Below are 5,278 nucleotides of genomic sequence, written 5' to 3'. Positions count from 1 at the left end.
CCTGAAAATGTTTTCTAGTTTTATTTTCCTCAGAAATATATTTTTAAAATGTGTCTGACTCTCTGAGGGTGCACTTACTTACTTACTATAATTAACTCAGTCAAAGGCCTGTTGACAGGAGCAAACGAGCTGCAAACACATGAATGAACTCCCAAACAAAACAAAACGCTGCAACCATGGGAATTAGAAACAAAATGGAAAATTCTGCTAAAAGTAAAAGCAGCAGAAAAAATAAAAAAAACTGCAACCTGGTTCCACCAAACAGAGTCCTCCAGGGCACTAGGGGGAGTCACATAGGAACTGGAGGAAGAAAGAAACAGGCGCGCTAAACTTCATGTCATTTACAACAGCAGCATATCCACAATATTACCGACTGCAGACTCCCCCTGGTGGCCTGGATGACCTCTGTAGCGTCAGGGTTAAGTGTTTTATGCTTCCTGTCTTTTGACATTTACTGAATTTCCCCTTTGCATCAATTTCCTGCATTTGCAAATTTTTTATTTTCTGTTTAATGGTTGCAACGTTTACACCAGCTCTGTTCAGTCCGCTTTAATCCAGCTCCGGTCCATTTGTCTACAAACTTTGGTTTGTTTTCAGAATGTTAAACTGTTATTGACCTCTGACCTCTGGTCCTCCAGACCTCAGTCTGGGTTTGGTTGAAGTGAACTCTGGTTCAGTTTGAATGTGAACGCCAAGCGGACCGGAGACCGCTCCAAAAGCAGGACGTGGACTACAGCATACGGCATTCTGGGTAAATACAACGAAAGCTAACGTGCTAGCCTAGTGCTAGCAGCAGAAATGGCTCCTGATCTTCAGCCAAAGACTAAACAGAAATCCTCCAACGCTAAAATCTGACGCCTCCATCTTGTTTCCATCTGGTGAAGAAGGAAGTTGCTCTCAGCGTCTTCAGAGGTTTTTGTGTCGTTTCCTTCAGTGGTTCTTGGTGCAGCGCCCCCACAGGCCAGGAGGGGAACAGAAATGTGTTTGCATGTCGTTCGCAGCCTGCAGGCCACCATACTTCATCCTGAGCCGACAGGAAAAGCAACACAGTGTGTTTCTAACATCCCATTTAAAGTGTTTTCTTCCAACCTATAGGGGACGCTACAGCAGACCTTGTGTCTCCATCCGTCCGATGTGGATATGTTGAATATTTCCTGTTATAAAATATTGGACTGGAGCTCAGAGTTCCTAACAGAACCTCCCTGAGCGGTCAGCGGGGTCAGAGGGTGTGAAAACGTTCTGTAGGAGCAGATCACGTGGTTTCTGCAGGATCCTGCTGATGTGAGGCGCAGGAAACAGGAAGGGCTGTTCCGGCCGGAGCGGCACAGGAAACCCGGAGCCAGAGGAGGAGATTGACGCCGATGTGGCAGGAAGCTGCTGATCCGCCTGAGCCCAAAGGATCTACTCAAAACTTCAACATGTCTCCCAACGTTGGGCTCTAACCCCATCATGTTCCTGCTGTTTCCCAACGTTGGGACTGTTTTCCAGCTGAGTCGGCAATAAAAGCCAGGCTGTGTGTCGTTAATAAACCGTTCCTTCAGCAGCTCTCTGGGTGCCAGACTGGGAAGACAGGAAATGACGTCAGAGGTCCGATGCAGTGCCTCAAATCACTGATGTGTTTGAGGCTGTAGGTCCAGGAGGGGGCGCTGTTTGTCCCTCTTTAGGATAAATGTGGATGGTTTTTCATTGAACTCGGTTTCCCAGAGTTCATCTGCGCAGGACCGACTCATCTCAACTCTGGGAGCCGTTTGTAAAATTATACAGAAAGAATGAAAAGCAATAATTTGGTTTGTTCAGCCACAGAGACAAAGGTGTTCATTTTCAGTCATATTATTATATTTACCAAATTATTCATACGTTTATAAATGTCAGTTCCAAACTAAAGGTTTAATTCACAAGCTAAATATTTAGCTTTCAAAGTATATATTTAGTTAGCACGCTAACTAAATATTTAGCTTGTAAAATAAATATGTAGCTTCCTAACTAAATATTTAATCTTTTAATAACATTTTAATTTTTCAACTCATTTATGAATGTAGAAATATTATGGTGAAAAATTGACTGAAAAATGAACAGACATATTTTCTCTGTGACTAAATAAACCAAATTATTGTTTTTCATTTAACAATCGGTTCAGGAGCCCAACTGGATCTGATCTGAACCGTTCAGAACCCAGAACACTTCCCAGAGCTGATGAATCACAGAAATACTCTGATTACTCTGCAGTAATACTCTGATTAATTGCCAAATTATTCTACAAAATAATTATATTGACATTCAGATTAATCTACAGAAATACTCATTTTAATACTCAGATCATTCTGAAAAATATTCAAAGTAATCTGATTAATATTCATTAGTCTTCAGAAACTCATCTTAATATTTAAATTACTTAGCAGAAAAATTAATTACTCTGATTAATTTCCGCTCAGCTGATGGTGGAACTGTAGAGGAAGCTGAGCAGCAGCACGGACAGACGGTTCGGTTGGTTCTGTCCGCTGGACCGAGCTGCAGCTGACTGGATCAGAACACACTCAGCTGAAGGGGGCGGGGCCTTCAGCTGATCGTCTCTTCCATCCTGGATTATTGACGTTTCTGGAAGTTTCAGCTCGGCGTCCTGCGGGATAAACATTCCCACAGAGTTCTGGGTCTGCTGGTTCCGATTCTGCTCTCTGGGTTTTTACCTCCGAACCTTTAGACACGTTTCAGTTTCTGCCCTGAACGATTCATCTGACCGGCTCTCATCTTGCTTTTAAGGTTTTATTTCATTTAAATGTTTTATTTTGAAGCTTCTGTTTGTCACGTGACCCCCAGCTGCGGCCCGCCCTCTTTCCTATAAAAGTCCCGCTCACTCACACGTCCGACCGTCTGTGAAGGCAGCACCGGCAGAGCCACAGCTGAGCGGCGTAGCCCCGCAAACACCCGCAGACTGAGCGTGTTTCTGCGGGAGCGTTCTTCCCGACTGCGGCGCGGCCTGCGGGAGGAAGAGGAGGAGGAGGAGGTAAGCGGACACTTAACAGTTTGTGGTTCCGCTGCTGGTTCTGTGGGTCCTGCAGGGTGTGTTCGGCTCCATTCGGCTCCATTCGGCTCCGTTCGGTTCTTTTCACGCGGCTCCAGCAGCTTCCATCGCCTCGCGCTTCTTTCATCCCGGACAAAAGCTGCGCGCGCGGCCTCACCTGCCCAGCTGGGGACCCTCCACGTGGTGGTTACCATGGCGACGGCGAGCTGTCAGCGCAGTCCGGTTCGGAACGGTCCAACAGACAGAGCTCGCCTCTAATCAGAACCAGAACGTTCTTTAGCGAGCCGAACATGAAGGAGGAACGGGTCCAATCGGAACCAGCTGCTGCTGAAAGAACCGGCTCCAGCACACCAAAGGTTCTGATCCCGAACTGTTCTGGGTTCGGTTCTGGTCTGAAGCAAACCTTTATGAAGTTTCACTTACAAGTTTGGACCGGACCCAGCAGCAGATGGTTCTGTCGGTCCAAACTGGAGGTTCTGTTGGTTTGTTTCTCTGTTCCCCTTGATGCGGTTCTGGTTCGGATCAGCTTTAACCTGCTGACTGTATTGATTCTGATGGATCAATAATTAATTCATAAATATTTTCTCTGTTGCCTCTTTATTTCATTTCTGTTAGTTTCTGTTTATTTGATCATTTTCCATAGAAATATTCCTGCTACTGGGAACACTGGGAACACTGGGAAGACTGTTTTAAATGACTGGAAGGATCAGAGGAAGTTTTTCTTTTCTGATGAACGAACTGAATGAAAAACGCTTTGACTGGTTCTGTTGGGTCTCTGCGGTTCTGTTGGACCCGTGCAGGACTGTTTCTGTCCTGGACAGACTCTGATGTTGGACATGTTTACAGTCTTAAAGGGCCAGCAGCATTTCTCTCAGCCTCTCATCAGCCTTTCAGCTTCCAGGCTGTTTATTGATTATTGGTTTTTTATTGTTTGACTTTTTAAAGACTTTGTAGTTTGTATTTATACGTTAATGTCTTCCAATAACGTATAAATACCTTGTGATATTTTCAACTTTCCTGTTGATGTTAAACATTTTTAAACTCAAACATGGCTGCCCAATAGCGCCCCCTACCACCAGGCTCAGCAGCTTTTCTGGGGGAAACTGAGCCACTTTCATGTGTAATAAACTTTTTTCATCTTTCCATCATGTTTTAATGTTTTAAATTAGATCTTCATGGAGACAGAAAACTGGGCTGTTGGGTTTAAAGCATCATGGTGGAGGTCAGAGGTCAGGAGGCCATTATCTGGCCCGAGGTGTCTGGACTTTCCTGTAATCTTCTAGACGTTCAGCTAACTGGTCACACTGGTACTCGGTCACCTGCCTGAGGGAACCAGCAACATGCTCAAACTGGAGGATTATCGGGATTTAGTTTCCATCTTGTTGCTGTTTGTGTTTCTTAAGCGGTTGGTCATGTGACGTCTGGTTGGTCATGTGACGTCTGGTTGGTCATGTGATGCAGCACAGGATTGTGGGTGGAGAGCCGATGTCAGATTCTGGTCGTTTTATCAACATGTTGAAACTGTAGAAAGTGTGTTATCGGCCATGGCAGCAAAATTAATATCTGAGATTCAGTGGTATGGAGGCTAATGCATTAATGGTGGCGCTAATTTTTAAAGTTAGCGTTTTTGCTAACTTTAAAAACATTTAGTGCTATTAGCTTCCCCTGAATGAATTATTCCTGATCAATTCTGGAGCACTAATTTTCTTTTCTATTTAAAGAAAATTAAATGTTAACGTTTTTGGTCTTCATGTAGCTAGTCGTTTAGATTCATGCTTTTATTTTGAAGTATGTTTAGGCAGCAGTTTGGTTTCCTGCCCTCTCATGCCAGTAAATACTTAGTGTAATGCTTTAGCGTTGGTGGAATGAATGTTTATGATTAATGCTTTAGCATTAGCTTCTGCTAAATATGATGCTGTGTTGCGCTTCAGTGGACCTGCTGTTTGATTGGTGATTATTGTTAGCATAGCTAACCTTTTAGCCAGTGGTGATGCTATGATTGATATCGGCCCAGATTTTCTGATCCTGCTTCCCTGACGCAGACCAGCAGGTGTGACCTGGTGGTGCCAACTTCAGTCTGGGCCCGTTTGGGCCTGGTACTGTTTCGGCCGGGCTCCAGCTGTTTGTTGTTGGGTTCTGTGGTGCCGCTGAGGTCCAGATGTTTGGGATTGGCATGTTCTGTTGGCGTGTGTGTAGTTTATGTTGAAGCGGATCCAGAGCAGCTTGGTGTTCTGCTCCATCATCGGTTCTTATGTAATG

Source organism: Xiphophorus maculatus, chromosome 4, assembly GCF_002775205.1.
Source record: "Xiphophorus maculatus strain JP 163 A chromosome 4, X_maculatus-5.0-male, whole genome shotgun sequence".
NCBI lineage: Eukaryota > Metazoa > Chordata > Actinopteri > Cyprinodontiformes > Poeciliidae > Xiphophorus > Xiphophorus maculatus.
This window is presented reverse-complemented; position numbering follows the sequence as displayed.